The 24,442-nt window shown below is 41.8% G+C and overlaps 1 protein-coding gene and 2 pseudogenes across 1 annotated transcript in view; all 3 read left to right on the top strand.

Moving 5' to 3' along the window:
* Positions 1-24,442, top strand: part of LOC141197690 (uncharacterized) — a 270,083-nt gene that overhangs the window by 5,198 nt on the left and 240,443 nt on the right. The window lies entirely within an intron of this gene.
* Positions 2,356-21,383, top strand: LOC141197693 (uncharacterized; annotated as a pseudogene).
* Positions 21,167-22,168, top strand: LOC141197692 (uncharacterized; annotated as a pseudogene).

The raw sequence follows: 24,442 nt of genomic DNA, 5'->3' as shown, positions 1-24,442 counted from the left end.
CACTAAGATTAATACCAAGCGTGCTAACAATACACACTCACTCATCTCGCTCTTCAAACGCTTCTATGTGGAGCCTAAAAAATGCAGATACTTCGTTATGTTCAAAATCAAAGCTTTTCTGTCCTATAGAAAGCACCTTAAAAACACGGCTTCACATCTGCACCAAAACGCATCAAATAAGGGGAAGAAAATTGTTCTTGTGTAGTTTGGTGCGGACATCTGCAGACACACAGATGACGTTGCGCTGCCCCGAAAGATAAGACTCATGGCCTCTCATCGACCCACCAGGTGGCACTGACCTGGACTCTGGACCAGAGACCCAGGAATCCATCTGCTTATCTCTGTCCCAGATACAGTGGACAGTCCCGGATTTGGGTCTACACCCTACAGTCTCAGGCTCCTCACTACCAACGCCCCTCTGACAACTCTTTCTACGGGGGGGGGGGGGATTGTAAATGGGCGTGGATTGGGGTGTGGCCAGGGGCATGACCAAAATTTGCCATGGCGCGCGTAACTGGTGAAAGGAAACCACAATATCATTGAGAATAATAAGTGGTGACATCCATATATTGGGGTATGGTATAGATAGATATATTGATGACATTTTTGTCATCTAGTCAAGGACGAGTGAACAATTTCTTGAATTTGTCAAGGAACTCAACATCAATAGAGTGGGCTTTAGATTTATATCCAAGTTTAATTATTACCAGTTCCTCGATATACTAATCAAGAAAGAACGGGATGGGACCCTAGAAACATAAACCTACAAAGCACTAATAATCTATTCAAGTGGGTTAGCCACCACCCCATCCCCCCTAAAAAAAAAAAAAAAAAAAAAAAAAAAAGAATGCAAAAGGGACAGTTTTTAAGGCTGAGAAGGAACTGTTCTAATGTCACAGATTTTAATATGCAGGCAATAGACATGAATACCAGATTCAGGGAAAAAAGATATCCACAGTACATTTTGGATTCCGCATGATCATTTGCAGAAAAACAGGAGAGAGAGACACTCCATACCTAACCAAGAGATCAAGAAAAGGATGGGATAACACAAGTAATAGGAACTTACGCCAATCAGAGTGACCATATCTTTAATATCCTCAGATAACACTGGGATATACCTGTGGTTGACTTGGACCTGAGGGTGCTGTGGGATCTACTCCCACAATAACTTTCAGAAAGGGTCAGTCAATTATGGACTGTTTAGTGAATAGTTTCTATAAAAAAAAAGTACGGATCCGGGAAATATTTTTGAGTTGGAGTCGGCAGGAAGTGGAAAGGGCTTGGATATGTGGCTTGAAGGGGAGATCAGAGTACAGGGTTACCCCGAGGCAGCGAGTCTGTGGAACTGTGGAGAGTGAGCAGTCATTTACTTTAACAGATAGGTCTGTTGAGGGAGTTGAGTGAGATGGGGGATAGATGATAAATTCTGTTTTGTCCATGTTAAGTTTTAGAATTCTAGCAGAGCAGAAGTATGAAATAGTGGACAGACATTGTGAGATTCTGGTTAGTAGGGAGGTGATATTGGGTCCAGAGAGGTAGATCTGTGTATCATCAGCATAGAGGTGATACTGAAATCTGTGGGATTCTACAAGCTGTCCTAGGCCAAAGGTGTAAATGGAGAAGAGCAGGAGCTTTAGGCATGAACCTTCCGGGACACCGACACATAGGGGCCGAGGTGAAGAGGTGGTGTGTGAGACTCTGAATGTCCAATCAGTTAGGTATAATGAAATCCAAGATACGGCCAAGTCTGTGATGCCAAGTGATGAGAGAATCTGTAGTAATAGGGAATGGTCCACCATGTCAAAAGCAGAGGACAGAATAGTGTCGCTTGGATTTGGTGGCTAGTAGGTCATTGGTGACTTTAGTCAGGGCAGTTTCAGTGGAATGGTGTAGTCGGAAGCCAGATTGAAAGCGGTTGAAGAGGGAGCAGGAGGAGAGGTGGAAGGACAGTTCATGATGGACATGTTGTTCCAGTAATTTTTTGAGGCATATAGGAGAAGAAATATGAGGCGATAGCTAGACAGAGAGGATGGGTCATCAGAGGGCTTTTTGGGGAGGGGTGTGATTGAGGCATGTTTAAAGTATGAGGGGAAGACACCAGTTGTTAGTGATAGGTTGAAGAAATGGGTTAGGGTTGGAGTAAATTCTGTTGTGAGATTTGGGATGAGGTGGGAAGGCAACGGGTGCTGTGAGGGTTGTTGGCCAAAGCTTTCTCTAATGTTATCAATCTTCTGCTTGAAGAATGAGGCAAAGTCTTCAGCTAAGATGGGTGGAGAGGGAGGACGTGCTTGGGGACGGAGGAGAGAATTTATAGTGTTGAATATTTGTTTAGGGTTGTGAGACTGGGAGGATATGAGAGATGAGAAGTATGTTTGCTTTTCTGCAGGGAATGTGGACTTGAAAGTAGTGAGGGATAGTTTGAATGCGTTGAAGTGCCTCTTTGATGTGGGATCTTTTTCATCTCCGATCAGCAACTCTGGTCTAGTCTCTCTGGTGTGCAAGGGTTGCCTGTTAATTTTACGAGCTTTGGTATGTGTGAGAGGGGCAGCCGCTTCGAGAGCTGTAGATAATGTGGTGTTATATAAAGCGGCAGCAGCATCTGCATTGTGTAAGGATTCAAACTTACATTTGAAAGAGGGAGAAGGGACTCAGAAAGTGAATGTAGATCAAGGAGCTTAACCACTTCGCGCCAGAGCCTGTTTTTGCCTTCGTGACCGGGCCAATTTTTTCAATTCTGACCACTGCCAGTTTATGAAGTAATTACCCTGGAACGCTTCAACGTATTCCCCTGATTCTGAGATTGTTTTTTCGTGACATATTGTACTTCATGGTAGTGGTAAAATTTCTTCGATATCACTTGCGTTTATTTGTGAAAAAATCGGAAATTTGGCGAAAATTTTGAAAATTTTGCAATTTTCAAACTTTGAATTTTCATGCCCTTAAATCAGAGAGATATGTCACACAAAATAGTTAATAAATAACATTTCCCACATGTCTACTTTACATCAGCACAATTTTGGAACCCAAATTTTTTTTTGTTAGGGAGCTATAAGGGTTAAAAGTTGACCAGCGATTTCTCATTTTTCCAACAAAATTTACAAAACCATTTTTTTAGGGACCACATCACATTTGAAGTCACTTTGAGGGGTCTTTATGACAGAAAATACCCAAAAGTGACACCATTCTAAAAACTGCACCCCTCAAGGTGCTCAAAACCACATTCAAGAACTTTATTAACCCTTCAGGTGATTCACAGGAATTTTTGGAATGTGGAAGAAAAAAATTAACATTTAACTTTTTTCACAAAAATGTTACTTTAGACCCAATTTTTTTATTTTCACAGGGGTAACATGAAAAAATGGACCCCAAATTTTTTTGTGCAATTTCTCTTGAGCGTGCTGATACCCCATATGTGAGGGAAAACCACTGTTTGGGCGCACGGCAGGGTTCGGAAGGGAAGGAGCGCCATTAGACTTTTTGAATGTAAAATTTGTCTGAATAATTAGCGGACGCCATGTTGCGTTTGGAGAGCCCCTGATGTACCTAAACAGTGGAAACCCCCCACAAGTGCCACCATTTTGGAAACTAGACCCCTTAGGGAACTTATCTAGATGTGTGGTGAGCACCTTGCACCCCCAGCTGCTTCACAGAAGTTTATAATATTGAGCCGTAAAAATAAAATTTTCACATTTTTCCCTCAAAAAATGTTTTTCATTCCCTAATTTTGTATTATCATAAGGGTAACAGGATAAATTGCACCATGAAATTTGTTGTGCAATTTCTCCTGAACACGCCGATACCCCATATGTGGAGGCAAATTACTGTTTGGGCACATGGCAGGGTTTGAAAGGGAAGGAGCGCCATTTGACTTTTTGAATGTAAAATTTGTTTGAATAATTAGCGGACGCCGTGTCACATTTGGGGAGCCCCTAATGTGCCTAAACAGTGGAAACCCCCCACAAGTGACCCCATTTTGTAAACTACACCTCTCAAGGAATTCATCTAGGGAAGTAGTGAGCATTTTTTAATTTTTAAATTTATACCATTGGGCAGTGAAAAAAGCATAATTATATTTTTACCACAAAAAAATGTTTTACCCTCAGATTTTACATTTTCACACAGGGCAATGGGTAAAAATGGTGCCGAAATGTGTCACACAATTTCTTCTAAAAGTGTCAATACCCCATATGTGGCTGTATCGTACCACTTAGCCATACGGTGAGATTTGAGGGGGAAGGAGCGCTATTTGACAATTGGAGAACAAATTATTGTAGAATAGGCATTTGGATTTGGGAGCATAAAATTTTCTGAATTTCTTTTGGGGGGCAAGGACCATTTTGCTTTTCCAGAGCCTTTCTGCTACCAGTAACTTGGAAGTCCCTTATATTTTTAACAGATGATGGACCTAAGTGGGGACTAGCTTTTTTTGAGGACTGAGTTGAAGCTTTTATTGGGAACATTTTACGTAACATTTATCCGGCGCTCTAGGCTGAGCACTTACATCGGGGTTTCCATCTAATTTTCCAAGTGATGTAATTCAGATGAAACCCCTGCAGGATCCATTCACTGTAATGAGGCAGCAGAGTTACTCTGGACTCCGTCTGGCCTCTGTTTAGTGGTGTCCTTTTTTTCAGAAGTGCACAAAACTGTGGCCAACCGCACTTTTATGCACGCCTAAAACAAATGACACCGTGGGATCCCAGGCTAGACGGCATCCACAGTGGCCTATATCTGCCTCATTACAGGGAATCTTCCATCATGGGTTCTGGCTGAATCACGTATTTCAGAGATTTACACGGAAACTCTGGTGTAAGTGCTCAGCGCAGAGCACAGGATAAATGTGAGCAGAGCCTTACTGGGATCTTTGGGAGACATAATAAACAAATCAGTAGCAGGTGAATAATATTTGTTTTATTTATTTTTTATGCCGTTCCTAGTGTAATATAACTGATTAGATTACTTTATTCTTCGGGTCGGTGCGATTACAGAGATACCAGATTTATATCGGGTTTTTATGACTGACAGCTGTCACACACTAAAATACGCTTTTTTTGCAAAATCTAGTTTTTGCATCACCATATTTTGAGAGCTATAATTTTTCCATATTTCGGCCGATAGAGTCATGTGATGGCTTGTTTTTTGCGGGACGAGTTGAAATTTTTATTGGAACCATTTTTGGGCACGTGACATTTTTTGATCGCTTTCTATTCCGTTTTTTGGGAGGTAAAATTAACAAAAACCAACAATTCAGAAATTGTTTTTTGAGTTTTTTTTTATGCCGTTCTGCGTGTGGTAAAAGTGATCAGGCAGCGTTATTCTTCGGGTCAGTACGTTTACAGCGATACTACACTTACTGTATTTTTTTCATGTTTTGGCGCTTTTACACAATAAAACAATTTTATAGAAAAAAAAATATTTTTTTTGCATTGCTTTATTCTGAGCGCTATAACTTTTTTATTTTTTGGCTGATGGAGCTGTATGGCGGCTTTTTTTTGCGGAACAAGATGACGTTTTCAGTGGTACCATTTTTATTTCTATTCTACTTTTTGATCGCATTTTTTTCCACTTTTTGTTTGGCGATATGATGAAAAAGCATATTTTTTTGCTTCGTTTTTTATTTATTTTTATTACGGTGTGCACAGAAAGAGTTAATTAGTGTGACAGTTTTATAGCACGGGTTGTTTCGGACGCGGCGATACCAAATATGTGTACTTTTTTTGGTTTTGTAATAATTTACGGATTTATTGGTTTAATATTTTATTTATTTATTTTTATTTATTTTGTGATTTTTTTTTTTAATAGTTTAAAAACTTTTTTTTTTACTTTTTTTTACATTTTTACTTAGTCCCTGTATGGGACATTAATTTTTATTTTTCTGATCACTGATCTCATGTAATGTAATACACATATATTACATTATATGAGATCTTCACTGACTTTCAGTCAGTTTCCTGTCTGGCATCAGCTACATACAGGCTGAAGTCAGACAGGAAGGACACCATATATGGCAGAGCTGGAGGCGGTCATGTGACCTCCAGCTGCCATAGCAACCCCAGGTCCTCAAACGAAACGGAGGTCTTCGGAGGTAAGTAAGACGACCCCCTCTCTTCCTGCTGTCTCCTATATGCCGTGATCACTATAGATCACAGCATATAGAAGACAGCAAAGGGTTAACATCACTGGGACCTGATCTAATCAGGTCCCGATGATGTACCCTGTCAGAGCTAACGCTCTGCACCGGAATCGCAGTGCTTGCAGGACCCTGGGGGTCCTGAGCACTGCGAGACCACCCACCGTTTTTAAACGTCGGCACTGCACAGAGCCCGGCAAGCGCCGACGTTTATCTACAGTGGGCGGTCGGGAACCGGTTAAGATTTCTGCGAGGGTGTGCAGGTTTGTGAAGTGGGGATTGTGGACCTAGAGAGGAGAGGGAAGATAATGTAAGTAGGTTGTGGTCAGAAAGAGGGAGAGGTGAGTTAGAGATGTTAGATACAGAACAGAGAAGGGAGAAGATGAGGTCCAGTGTGTGGACATCTTTGTGAGTGGCTGCGGAGGACCATTGAGCGAGGCCGAAAGAGGAAGTGAGAGATAGAAGCTTAGAGGCAGCTGTGAGGGAAGTATCAGTGGGGATGATGAAGTCACCCATGATGATAGTGGGGTTGTCAGCGGAATGGAAATGAAATTAACCCCTTCTCGACCTTGGGATTTTCCGTTTTTGCATTTTCGTTTTTTGCTCCCCTTGTTACCAGAGCCATAGCGTTTTTATTTTTTGGTCAATATGGCTATGTGAGAGCTTATTTTTTGCGGGACGAGTTGTACTTTTACACGCCATCACTGGTTTTACCATATCGTGTACTGGAAAACGGGAAAAAAAATTCCAAGTGCGGTGAAATTGCAAAAAAAAGTGCAGTACCACAGATTTTTTTTTTTTTGATTTTTTTTTACCACGTTCACTGAATGCTAAAACTGACCTGCCATTATTATTCGCCAGGTGTTATGAGTTCGTAGACAACAAACATGTATAGGTTCTTTTTTATTTAAATGGTGAAAAAAAAATCCAAAGTTTGCTAAAAAAAAAAAAAAAAAAAATGGCACCATTTTCCGAGACCCGTAGCATCTCCATTTTTCAGGATCTGGGGCTGAGTGAGGGCTTATTTTTTGCGCACCAATCTGATGTTTTTATTGATACCATTTTGGGGTAGATCCGATGTTTTGATCGCCCGTTATTTCATTTTATTGCAATGTTGCGGCGACCCAAAAAACGTAGTTCTGGCGTTTAGAATTTTTTTTCTCATTACACCGTTTACCGATCGGATTAATTCTTTTTTTATATTGATAGATCGGGTGATTCTGAACGCGGCGATACCAAATATGTGTATTTTTTATTATTTTACTTTGAATGGGGCAAAAGGGGGGTGATTTAAACTTTTATATTTTTTTCATTTTTTTAATATTTTTAAAAACTTTTTTTTTTTTTTTTTTAACACTTTTTGCTTGCGTCTACAAGCTGCAACTGTCCGATCTCCTCTGCTACATACAGGGGACGAATAGATCCCCTGTATGCAGCAGAAATGCTCCTGTACTATGAGTGCTGACCACTAGGTGGCGCTCATAGCGATCAGTGCATGACCACCACTGGGGTCTGCTGCAGACCCAGGGTTGTCATGACCACCCATCGGTGACCCGCGATCAGAGATTGACAGCGGCATTTAACATGTTAACAGCCGCAGGTGGATCGCGATTCCACCCGCGGCTGTTGCGGGCACATGTCAGCTGTAATAACCAGCTGACATGTGCTCGGTTCAGTGCGGGCTCAGTGCCGGAGCCCTCACTGATCCGGGTGTGATGACCCGGGGTGTAATAATACGCCCTGGGTCGTTAAGGGGTTAAAGGGGAATAAGGTAAGAACAGATTCCCTATCTTAGGCTAACATTTAAGCAAACAATTGTCTATACTAGAGAGGAAGTTACAGTGTTACCAAACTGGGACATGAGTTCTCCCACGAAGAACTGAAGATGAAAAGCCACAGCAAGGAGGTATTGAATGTAGTTTGTGAGTACCAGTGAGGAGTCGTACCGATATACCTCAGCCAGTGAGGTACTGACAAATCAACTGGGAGTAGAGGGCACCCATATGGTCCCCATAGAGGATGATGGACCTACCTATAATGATTTTTTGGACTGTTGTAGCCTGTAACAAAAGTTATGTACCGCCAAATGTAACCGGAAAGTTCTTGACTCTGCATAATGCAAAAGAACCATCCATGAAATGTTGTGCCTGCCATCTGATGTATATCAAGTTCTTGTAAAGTAAAGAAAAGTTTATTTTCAGACTTTGGTTTCCCTCATTCATCTCCATACCATCTGGTCTGCGTTATATAGTTATATTTATGTTTTATATTGGGATCTGTGATTTCAGTCTACTCCACTGTGTGTAGGATGTCTATAGGATAATAGAGTATAGTAAAGTTGTTATGGACGTGACTTAACTAACATTGTGCAGTGTGTCTGGTTTCCCTATAGTGACGGATATTTCTTGTTGCTAAAACTGTGATATTTTTTTTACGTTAAACCTTTTTTAAACCACTCTCATTAGTGCGATCATACAACATACAAGCCTCTGATTGCTCCGGTGATGCTCTGTACTACTGTAGTGCCGTGTATTATCACTGCCTGTCAGTGTAATACTAACGGCCCCATACACATGAGATAAGTGTTGGCTGAACGGTCATTTGGCAGACGGCTATCTCTCCTGACTCCTCCATACACAGAAATATTCCAGCTTTCCTGTGGTCTGTATGAGAGAGTCACCTCCAGACTCCTCTAGCGGAGGATTATCTACAGGAAGAACAATAACTGATTAACCTCTGAAATTCATGATGCCAGATTTATCTCTGCCCTGACATCATCTGTCAGGAGGCCCCCAAATACATTATATAGTCTAAACCCCCCCCCCCCAAAAAAAAAAATATAGTGCTTTCTTTAGTCTAATATGACCTTTAGTCTAATATGTAGGGGGCATTAAAAGGTAACTTATTGGACGCTGCCTCTGGCCCGGCCTGATAGAATTTAGTACATTGCAGGGCCAGACACCATTATTAGGCATTTATATATCATAGTAACTAGGCAGCCCCATTTTATCAAAACCTTGGGGGAGGAAAAGCATTCAGAATAACTCTGCCAAACCTTCTTAGATGCCATGTTTGCTTTTGACAGCAGCAAGTGGTTAAACTGCCAGGGTTTTTGTTGCAGCTGCATCTGCAGTGTACATCTATGTTCTGGTGCTCAAACGAGTTAATTTTTTTTGTATTTAACGTATTAAAAAATAAGAAAATATGTCTCATGCTTTTGCATGTTTTTTTCTTTTTACAAGAATTTTTGTTGCCAGTTTTCTTTTGAAGCATTTTAATATCTGCTTTTTTTCTGCCGTTTCTCTTGTAATATAGGAAAGCCTAAGGCCAGAAATAAACCCCATAATACACTGTATATGGAGACTTTGGTATCAAATAATTTCTGTCCGAGGTGTTTGTGGAAAGAAAAAAGCTTTTATAAATGTCCCAAACTTCTGTATGTGAATCAGACATGAGATCTAACGTGATAGAAGATTACAGTCCGGGGAAGACGGGAAACATTCATATAGACGGCCGGTGGTGATGTAGTCAGTGATGGACTCTGGCCCAATATGTTTCTAGAGCCGTAGTAGAAGATGAATATGTCGTCCTCCTCATGAAGTAGTTATTTCTCATGTCACGTGTAATGAATATCTCTTGCAGTATTACTAATGCCGATTCCAGTGTCTGTAAATAAAATGATAATTAGCGTCATGGAAGATGAGTTTATGAGAAACGTATTCAGCTGGAGACTCCGAGGAAGAAAGTACTTATTGTTTGTGGGCTAAAATATATAGGTTTTATTACTAGATGTAAAGAATAAAACTAAATACTGTAAAATAATAAATCTCCTCATATGTTTCCCTTATTATCTCCAGTAATTGTATTATTACACAGGATTGTTATGTTACATTGGCTCATCTTCTTCTCATTCAGGTCTCTACAATATCAGATCCTCTCACTGAAGATCTTCTATATAAGAGAATTTTCCCGATTTACCCATCAAAGATGGATATGGACAGAGACAAGATGGCGGAGAGGATATTACACCTCACCCTAGAGATCCTCTTCCGTCTTACTGGAGAGGTGAGAGATTCTGATGACGTCACATTACATCATTCTTATCTATGGGAATAACAGATGGACAGAACTGGAGAGGTGAGGACTCTGGAAATGTCTGGAGGGAGATTTATTAATGTGTCTCTCCATAACCAGGATTACACAGTAGTGAAGAAAACCTCTAGTGAGCGCTGTCAGGACCCTGTGTCTGAGGGATGGGGAAGAACCCTGAGCCCAATCATGGGGCCTCCACCTCACCCACTGATATATGAGAACATCAATGTCCAGAAGATCCTAGAACTCACCTACAAGATGATTGAGCTGCTGACTGGAGAGGTGACACTGCTGGGAATGCTGGGACATTATACAGTAACGCTATGAAGGGATCGGTGGGATGACTGAATCATTGTATGTGTCAGGTTCCTATAAGGTGTCAGGATGTCGCCGTCTATTTCTCCATGGAGGAGTGGGAGTATTTAGAAGGACACAAAGATCTGTACAAGGACGTCATGATGGAGGTTCCCCAGCCCCTCACATCACCAGGTAATAGACAGGACTAAATACACACGGCCTATAATTATCTGTATGTAAAGAATGAATTCAGTCCCTGTATGTGTTTCCTCCAGATCTATCCAGTAAGAGGACAACACTAAAGAGATGTCCCCGTCCTCTTCTTCCACATGACTGTAAACAAGAAGATCCCAATGTTCCTCAGGATCATCAGGTAGATGGAGAGAAGGTGTCATGAGATCTCCCCTATGATGTGTAGACGGCTGTGAAGGTCTTATGCTCAGTCTTGTTTTATCCACCAGTATTATATGTTTTATACTTGTGTAATGAGAACGGTGGAGATGGCAGGATTAGAGCTGATCATAGATGGGACTTCTCCATATGTCTGTGACTTTTACAATATTTGTTTCAGGGTGAAGATGTGACCCATATTAATACTACAGAGATATATGTGAGGGGTGATGAGTGGTGTAAAGAGGAGATTCTTACATATGACTACCCAGGTGAGTAGTAACCACTAAATGCAGAGAAGTTACAGATTCTTCTCACCTTTGCTGGTAGTGTATCCTGACCATATCACAATCGTGTGATCACCATTTTGCCTCTAGACCACAACATTCTCCAACACCCAAAACTGTTCAAATGACTTTGGGTATTGAAGAAGGGAAAGAGCAGCATTTAGCTATTTGAATGTAGATCTTACTGGAATAGTTTGCAGACTCAATGTATTGGGGTCAGAAAGGATGGCTACCACAAACAGTCTTGGCATTATCTACTCCCTTTCCAGATTTCATAGATTGCCTTGTTCATTACTAGCGATGAGTGAGAACTAAAATGCTCGGGTACTTGTTGCTCGAGTTGAGCAAATTGGAATGCTCGAGTGCTCAACCCGAGCAACGAGCCCAATCTAAGTCTATGGGAAACTCGAGCATTTTTCTGGCGGCGGAGGTCTCCTGGGGTTAGGGTTTTGAACTGGAGTCTCAGGTCAATGGGGAGCCAGTGAAGGGATTGACCGAGAGGAGAGGCCAGGGAATAGCGAGATAGAAAAAACTGACAGCGCTTCCAATACAAGAAATAGGTGTGAACAGGTGCTTACTAGGAGGAGCTACCTTCATATACAATTAATAAACAAAGTAGTACTCTGTAACGCTTAGTATATAATTATGAATAGCATTACTGCTGTAGAAAATAGAAATAAATGAGAAATTTTAGCGCATGTAAATATGAAATATGAATAGCATTACTGCTGTGGAATATAGAAATCAATGAGAAATCTTAGCGCATAAATTGGCCAATTCATGTGTACCTGACAGCCGCAATAAGTCGTTTCTCAATGTCAGGACCCATTTCTCGATGTCAGGCAGCTCCTCCTAGTAAGCACCTGTTCACACCTATTTCTTGTATTGGAAGTGCCGACAGTTTTTTCTGTTTCTATGTTTAAGGTTTGACTGAGCACTTCACCCTGATGCCGCAGGTGGTTTTAATTGCAGTAGGATCTTACTTTCCCACACATGAGCAGACGGATGTCCCTTAGAGAGGTATTCACATTGGTAGGGTCCTGACATTGAGAAACGCCTTATCGCGGCTGTCAGGTACACATGAATTGGCCAATTTATGCGCTAAGATTTCTCATTGATTTCTATATTCCACAGCAGTAATACTATTCATATTTCATAGTTACATGCGCTAAAATGTCTCATTTATTTATATTTTCTACAGCAGTAATGCTATTCATATTTCTTAATTATATACTAAGCGTTACAGAGTGCTACTTTGTTTGTTAAGGGAATAGCGAGGGGACAGGTGGATTCTTCGGGCTACAGAGTTTAGTATAGATTGGAGGAATGCTAGTGTGTTTGAAGGGAGGCCACAGAGCAGGAGGTTGTAGTAGTCGAGACGGGAGATGATGAGGGCGTGCACTAGTGTTTTTGTAGATTCGTGGTTGAGGAATGTGCGGATCCGGGAGACTTTTTTTTTACTTGGAGTCGGCATCTTCTTCACCCTGATCCTCCTTCCTCCCACCATTCCAAGTTCCCTGAGACAACTGATCCCACACTTGGACACTTCGAAGAGCTGTTTTGTTCATCTTTCCATTTATAGATTCTGGCCTCTCGCACGGTCTGCTCGGAAGTCGAAAGAGCTTGGATATGTGGTTTGATGGAGAGATTACAGTCCAGGATTACCCCAAGAGCTGTTCACTTTTCTATTGTTAGATTCGGGCCTCTCGTCCGGCCAGCTTCAAGCAGGGCAACAGAAGATCACATGTAGCGATTTGAGCAGCCATGGTCACCCGAAGGTGACAGTGGGAAAGTGCAATTATTGTCGCAAGGGGTGGATAATTATAAGGCACAATGGACAGAAAGTCAGTAGGAGAACCAGGGTGCGGAAGTGGAAGACGAAGCTGTGGACTATGAAGTCACTAACACAACCTGGCAAGGGGACATGCAGATCAAGGAAAGCAGCACACAGGGGGAATGAGGCGTAGCACCACAACAGGCAAGAACAAGCAGTGTGGTGGCCACAGACACAAGACGGGCAGCCGTTCCCTGGAACACCAACACAATGGAAGTTGCCAGTACAAATATTAGGTCTTCCTGAGTCTGGTTCTTTTTTAAAGATGTTTAGATAACCCCAAAAAGAGCATTTGCAACATCTGCCAGGCCAGCATCAGCAAGAGCACCAAAACTAACAGCCTGACCACCACCAGCATGCTCAGGCACATGACAGATGATTGTGGGTCATGGGTCAATCATGGTTGCCTCCACATTCTACAGCTCCTGCATTACCTCCTCCTCCTCAGCCCTCCATCTCCATCACTTGGTTAATTTTTTTCAGGAGATGTTCCAGATTATGTACTTAAACTTCATGGGTGCCAATAACAATAAGCAGCACTGTATGCTTAGGTGACAAACCGCTCACCGTTGCAGAGTTGTTGAAAGCTGTATCAGAGAACCTGATGGTGGCTCTGATGCTAGGCAAGCTTGCACACGTACCATGCCTGGTCTATGTGCTCAACTTAGTGGTTCAGGGGTTTCTCAAAACCTACCTGGATCTGCCAGAGCGGCTTCTGAAAATACTCCGCGTGTGTGCCCATTTCAGAAAGTCAGCTACAGCTTCCACTGCCCTGGCAGGGTTTCAGCAGCGTTTGCAGCTTCCAGCTCACCGACTGGTGTGTGATGTGACTACACTTTGGAAATCAACGTTGCAGATGTTTGGAATGATTTTGAGCAGCAGAGAGCAGTTGTTGAGTACCTGCTTCAACACGCCCGTTGGCATTCAGGTCAGCCTCCGCACATAAGAGCTGATGAGTGGGCATGGATGTCTGACATCTGTGCCGCCCTCCAAAACTTTGAGGACTCCACCAAGATGGTGAGCGGCGATGAAGCAATAATTATCGTCATCATCCCGCTTCTCTGTCTACTGAAACGCTCACTGCTCACAATTAAAGAGGAGACATTGCAAGCGGAGAAGGGAACTATACAGGGTGATGCTACTCAGCCCAGCCTCATCTCATCTCAACGTGGATTGGGTGATAATGAGGAAGAGGAGGAGGAGAACATGGACAGTCGTCCTCTTGGTGAGAACAGGGAAGTCTTGGCTGTTGGCAGTCTGGCACACAAGGCCGACTTTATGTTCCGCTACCTTTACCATAACCATCATGTTGTACCCGTACATTTTGGGCATTACAGATAACTGGCATGGCATGAGAGAATTCTTGGAGACGGAGGTGTGAGGTTTTGATTAAGGAGGATGTCTGTCTTAGATCAGTTGCAGAATGGAGGGTACGGGAGGGATGATACACAGAAATGAGGGATGAGATATAGGGCGGTGCAGAACTGTGGACAGCTTGGTGGGTGAGAGAGATGAGTTTGTATTGTATTCTGTAGTGCTTGTTTAACCTAACCAGTGCAATTACTGGCACAGGGTAGAGGTGTCGGTGAAGCAGCTTGATAGAAATACGACCTTGGCTGCTGCATTCAGAAGGGATTGAGAGGAGACAGTTTGTTTAGAGGGAGACTGATTAGAAGAGTGTTGCAGAAGTGAATAAGAGTGACAGTAAGAGTTTTTGCAGTATCAAAGGTGAAAAAAGGTTGAATTCTGGAGATGTTTTTAAGGTGCAGGTGACATGAGCAAGTGAGTGATTTTCCACGTTGAATAAAGGATAGTTGTGTGTCAAATATGACACCCAAGACAGCAGGCGTGCAGAGTGGGAGTTATGGTGGCACCAACTAAAAGGAAATTTTTAAGTCAGGTATAGGTAGGTTAGTAAAAGTCAGATATAGGTAGGTTAGTAAAAGTCAGGTAAAGGAAAGGCAGGTTAGTAAAAGTCAGGTATAGGTTGTCGAGTATTCGCCGAACATTGCCGAACGCCATTGGATTCAATGGGGGTCAAAACCCAACGCATACACAACACCTTCAAACGGGACCAAAAGCTGCAAAACACATCAATTTAGGGGCAGACAACAGGAAAGTGCCATCAATTGACCCACAGTACAAGTAGTATAATAATTATTATTATAGTGAAATTTTTTCCATGGCGCTTTACATGTGAAAAGAGGTTACGGACTGGTACAAGAGGAGAGAGGACCCAGCCCGTGAGGGTGCACAAACAGTTTATAAGGGATGGGTGAGGGTACAGCTGGTCGTGCAGCAATATGGTGGAGCAAGGGTTACTGGGGGTTGTAGGCTTGTCGGAAGAGGTGGGTCTTCAGCTTCCTTTTAAAGGTTTCGACAGTAGGCGAGAGTCTTCCCACAGACTTCTTAGCCGGGGCTGCTTCTTGTCTGGGTTGGACGGGCCCACCAGAGAACAGGAGACTCCTCCGGTGGGCCCTGGCTGCTCCATCAGGAGAGTTCATAGCGCAAACTTTGCAGCTACTATGGGGCTCTTGAGCTGGGGAGAAAGGTGGGCCCTCAGAATCAAATCCTCTGGTGGGCCCAATGTTCTTCAGTCTGACACTGCTTCTCGGTGAGAGTTGTATTTCACCACAGCCATATTCTTTAGCTCGGTGAAAGGACTGGCATAGAGGGAAACCGTATGTAGTCCGGCTGTCATTTCTCCCAGGAAGTCCTCTCATGCAGCTTGTTGCATAAGCAACGGCAGCCCGTCCAACATCAGCTCACACTTCTCAGTGGTGCTTCGACACACAAAGATCTTTCTTTGCGACTTGAATTTCATGACTACAGGGTTGGGCAATGGCCTCATCTGTAATGCGGTTTGAGAAATAACATGCATAAGCACGTCCGATCCACATTAAAATAGCAGCCATAGAGTGCCAGGGAACCTTCACACAGACTTTTCTTAGCCAGGGCTGCTTCTCTGAGAGAGTTGTATTTCACCACATCCATATTCTTTAGGTTGGATGAAAGGACTGGCATATAGGGAAACTGTATCTACCCCGTCTGTCATTTCCCCACAACCAGGTTCTGGCCATTGTCACACATGACCATGCCTAGCTGTATGTTCAGCGGTGAGAGCCACAGATCAGGCTGCTGTGTTACAGCTTTCAACAACTGCACCGGTGTGTGGTTTGTCACCTAAGCATTAAGCATATTATCTTCAGCACATCCTTTTGCCGCTTGGCCAAGGCAGTGCTACAAGCTTCCAACTTGGGACTGATGTGGTCATTTCGGAGATGGAGGCTGAACAGGAGGAGGAGGTGCATGAGCTGAACAATGTTATTACATTGAGGGTACATTGGCGAGTCTTGTTTTTATACTAATGAAAGATCCTACTGTGTTTTTATTTATTTTTTTTTTTTTACGACATTTCAAATGTGTATTGGGTTCCGTCCTAATTTTTGGCAGCCCTTGAAATTGCTGCATATGCAATAACAGTATAGGAGACACACTCTTTAATAAGGGGAAAGACAATTCAAATAGATTCTATATTCTAGAATATTAACTGTCTTATCTGAAATTCATTTACGGGTGAGGAATCGCAGTATGGATAGCGTATTACACCGATCCAGCCAGGTATTATTGCCTTATACTGTGTGCTGCCCAAAAATTTTTAAATCTATTCTACTCCCTATTGATAATGCTGTTAGATGCATTTACAATAGGGACAGGTGCTGCTTGGTGGTATCATCAGCTCCAGATGAGTTCATTTTGGTCGCATAAATGTCTTCCACAGTCCATACATTTTTTTTTTAGTATTTCTTTGGCCTTATATACAAGTCATTACCCTGGAAAGAATGTTTCTTAACAATTGTTTCTATTTTAGCTTATTTTTGTATGTTTTTTTTTTTTGTCAGTGGTGTAATAATACTCTGACAATATTGTTCACAGATTGTTTGTCAGCGGCCAATTGTGAATATGTTTGAACCCACAACTGCAATTCTTTAAATGGAGTGTAATATTTGACACGCTTACAAAAATTGCTGGATTATTAGGGCAGTCATATGGGATCACGTCTGATGGCCACAGTTTCCGGTAGTTGCCAAATAGTATGGTATTTGTCAGCGACCAACTATCAATTGGTTCAACAAAACACAGCTGTCTGAATTTAAATAGTCTGATCATTGAAAAAAAAAGTTTCTCTGCTTCCACAATACAGTAATGTGAATAAAATAAAAAAAATCTGGCTGTATTCAGCGAACAAGCAAATGGAGCAGTAAAATGGTGTACTCTGGATTACTTTTTAAGCAAATAATCAAGATAAAATTTTTTTTAGCCCTGGCCCCTGATACCTTGGGCTATATCTACAGATATCTGTAACAGCAGCAGCAGACGGAACGTGCAATGGACCCTCTTGTGCTGTATACACTGCCACAAACCCTGATTGCCTAACTCCTGCTATCACCACTGAATATATGCAGCTGGATTAGTCCTCAGAAGGACTGTTAGTTCAGATGAATATATATATACTCCTGGAGTACCACTACCAATATCTAATTATTACACCGCCAATTCTGTCCCTCACACAGCAGAACCTCTCCCTACTCTGCCTGTTTCCGGGATAGACTGTGACAAGCCTAGTGTTATCAGGTCTTATATAGACCTGATGACGCTATGCGGCCAGCCAATCCCTGTAATGCCACAACCAACATGGCTACGACATTACAGTGCATGGCAGGAATCCCTGCATGTTCGTTGGCTCTCTAAAGAGCGTCAAACATGCGGGGCGGAGCTCCCCCCGAGCAAGCCGGAAATACTCGCCAAGCATGTCGAGCAGGTTGATGCTCGGGCGAGTAACGAGCAGTAGTGAGCATGCTCGCTCATCATTACTCACTACCCTTTATCCCCTCTACATGGATCTGGACTTACACAGAGACTCTTAGGCTTGGGCTAAGGTGTTACCTGCTGTTCTGGGGAGTGAGATGGGAAGAAGAATAGTCAGGTATCCGGGTTAGAACAAGGGGGGGAAGAGAAAATACAAAATTAGAAGACACAAGAGTAGTCCGTAAACGGGCTGGGGTCACAACAGGAAACAAATACACAAGCCGGGAGCTGAGCACAGAGGACTGAACCAGAGGAGAACAAGGCTGTATCTGGCAGCTTCCGGCAATATGCTTCCAGCTTTAGTAGGGTGCGGTGCTTTCCAGTTGGCTGAAGCAGAGACCAGATTACTTCAGCTGGACAGCACACACACCATACTGCCAGACTGGATGGTACTACAGGTCGCAGGCACCCTAATCTTAGTGGCTAGACAGAGCATGAGTCACCCAGAGCTTTGGTTCAGATGTCTCTTCCATTACCAGCGCGGCCTGCAGGATGAATAAGGCGGCTCCTGGTGACTGAATCAGTCGTCACAGCAGCAGATCCCAGAGGAGATGGGACCCATCATTTGCAGAAGCCCTAATGTGACAAAATGGCAAAAAAACACAGCAGTAGAAATTCCCATAATGTCTCCATTTTGGACATTATAACCCTCTGTGAATTCATCTGTAGGAATAGTGACTATATTGACTCCACAGACAATTTTCGGAAATTAGCACACAGTGGATGTTGGAGAATGAAAATTGGAAATATACCATTTTATTACCCAACACATAGTGCCCAGATTGTGCTCCAGGAGACACACACCGTAAATTAAATGGGTTTTTCTCACTATAGTAATGCCAAATACATGGATGCTAAATGTGGTTTGGACGCACTGCAAGGCTCAGAAGTGAGAGGGAGATTTGACTTTGGGAGATCGGATATTGCTGGATTGGGTTATGGAAGCCATGTTGATTCTCAAGAGCCTTTGAGTCACTAATAATGAGGAAACATCCGTTTTTCCACTGACAGATGATGGACTTGAATAGGGTCTTGTTTTTTATGAGATGAGTAGAAGTTTTTATTGGTATCATTTTTGCCTACATAACATTGTTTGGCTTTTTATTCCATATTTTGGAGGCAGAATGAACAAACAGTTGAACACTACGATCCACTGGTTCATCCTATGAGGTTTTCTATTAGACTGTGATCTGTCATCTTGGTGCATAATTCAATATTTTACATAACTTGACATTTTTACGGACAGTTTGAGTAGAAATGTTTAAAAATATTAATTTCAAGGATATTTTATTAAAAAATAATCATTGGTTTTATTCTTGGCAGTTGTCTGTACTAGGAGATCAGATGGACAGCTGACATCTTCAATTTTTAAATCAGTTGAGCTTGAGATCCCACAAGATACAATTGAAATGAATGACATTACTCCTGAAATACCATCATCCCTTTGCAGCAACGATCTGTCATCTGATCCTTCGAAACAGCTCCTGTCTTCTGATTCATTGCTGACAACTAAGGAAAATCCAAGCCATGAAAGAACCATTAAAAAACGAACTGCTCTTAAAGCAAAGAAACCATTTTCATGTTCAGAACGTGTGAGATTTTTTAACAAGAAATCGCAACTTATTAGTTACCAGAGAACTCACACAGGGGAGAAGCTCTTTTCATGTTCAGAGTGCAGTAAATGTTTTGTAGATAAATCAACTCTTGCTACACATCAAAGAAGTCACACAAGGAAGAAGCCTTTTTCATGTTCAGAATGTGGAAAATGTTTTGTAGAGAAATCACACCTTGTTAGACACCAGAGACTTCACACAGGGGAGAAGCCATATTCATGTTCAGAATGTGGGAAATGTTTTGTAGGTAAATCAGTTCTTCTCGCACATCAGAGAATTCACACTGGGGAGGAACTGTATTCTTGTTTAGAATGTGGGAAATGTTTTATCTGGAAATCATATCTTGTTAAACACCAGAGAATTCACACAGGGGTTAAGCCATTTTCATGTTCAGAATGTGGAAAATGTTTTGTGAATACATCATCTCTTATTAGTCACCAGAGAAGTCACACAGGGGAGAGGCCTTTTTCCTGTTCAGAATGTGGGAAATATTTTACACAGAAATCAAGTTTGGTTCTGCACCAGAGAAGTCACACAGGGGAGAAGCCTTTTTCCTGTTCAGAATGTGGGAAATGTTTTAACTATAAATCATATCTTGTTAGTCACTAAAGAACTCACACAGGGGAGAAGCCTTTTTCATGTTCAGATTGTGGAAAATGTTTTAACCAGAAATCGCATCTTGATAGACACCAGAGAACCCACAAAAGGGAGAAGCCTTTTTCATGTTCAGAATGTGGAAAATGTTTTAACCATAAATCGTATCTTGTTAGTCACAAAAGAACTCACACAGGGGAAAAAGCCTTTTTCATGTTCAGATTGTGGGAAATGTTTTAACCAGAAATCGCATCTTGATAGACACCAGAGAACCCACAAAAGGGAGAAGCCTTTTTCATGTTCAGAATGTGGAAAATGTTTTAACCATAAATCGTATCTTGTTAGTCACAAAAGAACTCACACAGGGGAAAAGCCTTTTTCATGTTCAGATTGTGGGAAATGTTTTAACCAGAAATCGCATCTTGATAGACACCAAAGAACCCACACAGGGGAGAAGCCTTTTTCATGTTCAGAATGCGGAAAATGTTTTATCCATAAATCATATCTTGTTAGCCACCAAAGAACTCACACAGGGGAGAAGCCTTTTTCATGTTCAGATTGTGGGAAATGTTATAACCAGAAATCGCATCTTGATAGACACCAGAGAACCCACACAAAAGAGAAGCCTTTTTAGAATGTGAGAATTGTTTTGCAAAGAAATCACAGCTTATTAAACATCAGCAAACTCACATAGGGGAGAAGCCTTTTTCATGTTCAGAATGTGGAAAATGTTTTGTAGTAAAGTCACACCTTGTTAAACACCACAGACTTCACACAGGGGAGACCTGTATAAATCTTGAAGGTAAAACTAGAGAAGACAACTGAGACCTGGCTCCCTGAAAGGCTGTTGAGTGTATCATGTACCTCCTAAGGAACCGTGCAGCATAGGAAGAAACCCAAGCAGTACACTTATTGGACTGGCCTAGATATTCAGAAGTAGGACCAGAACTCCAAGCAGAATCCACTATAGACTATCACCAGCAGCGAAGACCAGCAGGGGGAAGATTTAACTAGTAGGACAGGCAAGATAACAAATGAAAAACAATTGCTATTCAAAATGAATGGACAAAGGCAAATGGTAATCAGCACCCATACAGGTACAGAACCTGCTGTGGCTTCGTGGACAAAGACGGCAACAGAAAAGAACAGGACCGCCGATCAAATCCCGAGGCATGACAGTTTTATACAGAAATAAAATATTATCACACATCAAGGAACTTACACAGGGGATAAACTGTATTCTTGTTTAGAATGTGGGACATTTTTTTAACTGGAGATTACATCTTGCTAGACGCCAGAGCAGTCACACAGAAAAGAAGCCTTTTCCATGTTCAGAATGTGGGAAATGTTTTACACAGAAATCAAGTTTTGTTCAGTACCAGAGAACTCACACAGGGGAGAAGCCGTTTTCCTGTTCAGAATGTGGAAAATGTTTTAACCAAAAATTCAATTTTGTTAAGCACAAGAGAACCCACACAGAGGAGAAGCCTTTTTCATGTTCAGAATGTGGGAAATGTTTTACACAGAAATCGCATCTTGATAGACACCAGAGAACCCACACAGGGAAGAAGCCTTTTTCATGTTTAGAATGTGGGAAATGTTTTACACAGAAATCGCATCTTGATAGACACCAGAGAACCCACACAGGGAAGAAGCCTTTTTCATGTTTAGAATGTGGGAAATGTTTTACACAGAAATCGCATCTTGATAGACACCAGAGAACCCACACAGGGAAGAAGCCTTTTTCATGTTTAGAATGTGATAAATGTTTCGTAGAGAAATCGCAGCTTAAGCTTATTAAACATCCGAGAACTCACACAGGGGAGAAGTCTTTTTCTTGTTTAGAATGTGGGAAATGTTTTGTGAAGAAATCATTTCTTCTTAGTTACCAAAGCAGTCACACAGGGGAGAAGCCTTTTTCATGTTCTTAATGTGGGAAATGTTTTACACCGAAATACTCTTAATACACATCAGAGAAGTCACACAGGGAAGAAAACCTTTTTCATGTTCAGAATGTTGGAAATGTTTTATCCGGAAATTGTATCTTGTTAACCCCTTCACCCCCGAATTTGTTTTACAATTCTGATCAGTGTCACTTTATGTGGTAATAACTCTGAAACACTTTAACAAATCCCAGTGATTCTGAGATAATTTTTTCGAGGCACATTGTACTTTGTTAGTGGAAAATTTGTGAAGTTTATTAGTGGAGTTTATTTGTGAAAATATCGGAATTTTGGCGAAAATTTTGCAATTTTCAAACTTTCCATTTTTATGTCTGTAAAGGGATTTTCTGGTCCAAATCAATAAATCTACAGTCACTGTGCGCTGTGAGAATTTGTAGGTTTCAGACTCTGTACTGAAGGGTATGTATGAGCTATACATACTGCCGGTCAGTGGGTATAACCTTACTTCCATACAGTTGTATGGAGTGAGGCGGCGTCCACTAGTCAACCATGCCTACTAGCTGAACGTTTCACGAGTGGGGGGGGCGGCCTCGCTCAATACAAGTGTATGGAGCAAGGCCATGCCCACTGTCTGGAAGTATGTATAACTCAAACATACCTTCCAGTCCCGGGTCTGAAACAGTCAGTGCACACTGGGGGGATTTATAATTCTGCAGACTTATCGATTTGGACCGGACAACTCCTTTAAACCAGTTAGTCATGCTGTAGAAAATAATTTATAAATAACATTTCCCAACTGTCTTCTTTACATCTGCATCATTTTTTTTTTTTTTTCTGTTAGGAAGTCAAAAGGATTAAAAGTTTATCAGCAATTTCTTATTTTTCCAAAAACACTTACAAAACCGTTTTTTTTTTTAGGGACCACATCACATTTGAAATGACTTTGAGGGGTCTATAAGACAGAAAATGGCCAAAAGTGACACCATTTTAAAAACTGCACACCTCAAAGTGCTCAAAACCACATTCAAGAAGTTTGTTAACCCTTTAGGTGCTTCACAAGAATTAAAGCAATATGGAAGGTAAAATATTAACATTTTCATTTTTCACACAAAAATCTTAATTTAGCCCCAAACTTTGCATTTTAACAAGGCTTACTCCAATTGACTTTGGAACACAAAATTGGCTGGAATAGATAGCGCATATGTCGCATTTGCAGAACTCCTGATGTGCCTAAACAGTGGAAGCAAACCTCCCACAAGTGACCCCATTTTGAAAACTACACCCCTAAAGAAACTTATCTAGAGGAGTAGTGAGCAGCTTGAACCCACAGGTGCTTCACATTATTTTATAATGTTGAGCCTTGAAAATTAAAAAATAAATTTTTCCCAAAAACATGTTCCTTTTGCCACAAATTTTTAATTTTCACAAGGGTAACAGGAGAAAATGGACCATACAATTTGTTGTGCAATTTCGCCTGAGTATTCCAATACCGCATTTGTGGTGGAAAACTACTGTTGGGTGTATAGCAGGGCTTGGAAGGGAAGTAGCGCCAAATGAATTCTGGAGCACAATTTTGGCTGGAACAGATTGTGGATGCTATGTCACATTTGAAGAGCCCCTAACATGCTAAAACATCAGAAGCCCCCACAAGTGACCCCATTTTGTAAACTATACCTCTTAAGGAATTCATATAGCAGTGTAGTGAGCATTTCTAACCCTCAAGCAATTCATAGAGTTGTATAACGTTGGGCTGAGTGAATGGAAAATTACCATTTTTTCCACTAAAATGTTATATTGGCTTCAAGTTTTCAATTTTCAAAAAGGATGATAGGAGAAAATAAACAAAAATGGGGAAATCTCACCAAAATATTAGGGGTACTCCTACACTTTTATTGAGGTCTGATATTAATGATTAAGGTCAGCTTTGACTAGTAACAATTATTATACAACTTACTGATGCTTTATCGCTTCCTATTCCTTATATATGTAAATATTTATTTATTTTACTCACAATCTGGATTCCTTATCAGTATGTCTTAAGGCCCCGTCACACTTAGCGACGCTGCAGCGATCCCGCCAACGATACGACCTGTCAGGGATCGGTGCTGCGTCGCTATGTGATCGCTGGTGAGCTGTCAAACAGGCAGGCTCACCAACGATCGGGGAGCAGCGACATCGTGGAAACAATCTTTCCACGATGTCCTGCTCCTGGTTACAAGCCTGCTGAAGCAGGAGCAGGCTGGTAACCATGATAAACATTGGGTTACTAGGGGCACACGCGCACCTAGTAACCCGTTGTTTATCATGGTTACGAGCCTGCTACGGTGAGCGGGAGGTTACCGCTCACTTTAGCAGGCTCGTAACCATGATAAACAACTGGTTACTAGGTGCGCGTGTGCCCCTAGTAACCCGATGTTTATCATGGTTAC

The sequence above is a fragment of the Phyllobates terribilis genome, unplaced genomic scaffold (genome assembly GCF_046119375.1).
Source record: "Phyllobates terribilis strain yellow unplaced genomic scaffold, ASM4611937v1 Scaffold_86__1_contigs__length_6382490, whole genome shotgun sequence".
Lineage (NCBI taxonomy): Eukaryota > Metazoa > Chordata > Amphibia > Anura > Dendrobatidae > Phyllobates > Phyllobates terribilis.
This window is presented reverse-complemented; position numbering and strand designations above follow the sequence as displayed.